Source organism: Alligator sinensis, unplaced genomic scaffold (assembly GCF_000455745.1).
Source record: "Alligator sinensis unplaced genomic scaffold, ASM45574v1 scaffold265_1, whole genome shotgun sequence".
NCBI classification, from domain to species: Eukaryota; Metazoa; Chordata; order Crocodylia; family Alligatoridae; genus Alligator; species Alligator sinensis.
In genome coordinates this window covers 124,913-125,155 of record NW_005842961.1, presented here as the reverse complement: position 1 = coordinate 125,155, position 243 = coordinate 124,913, and the positions used below count along the sequence as shown (strand labels likewise).

The 243-nt window shown below is 66.7% G+C and overlaps 1 protein-coding gene across 1 annotated transcript in view; it reads right to left on the bottom strand.

Moving 5' to 3' along the window:
* The window catches only part of AGAP2 (ArfGAP with GTPase domain, ankyrin repeat and PH domain 2), a 17,838-nt gene that overhangs the window by 17,105 nt on the left and 490 nt on the right, over positions 1–243 (bottom strand). The gene's annotated exons all lie outside the window — the stretch shown is intronic.

Sequence of the window (243 nt, the reverse complement as noted above, 5' to 3'; positions counted from 1 at the left end):
AAGCCGCGAGCGACACAATACGCTAGTGCCCCCCGCACCCAGCATGGAGCTGCTGGGCCCTGCCAACGCCACCCCCTGCGTACCCCAACCCTAGAAGCAAAGGTCCCCGGGGTTGGCATGAGTGCCCCAGCCTGTGCTGTCTCTGTCCTTTCCTGGAGGCGTTCCCCAAGCTGTCCCAGCCCCCCAGCATGGCATAGCCCCCCTCCCACCCCAGCACAGCACAGCCCCTCATGGCACGGCTCA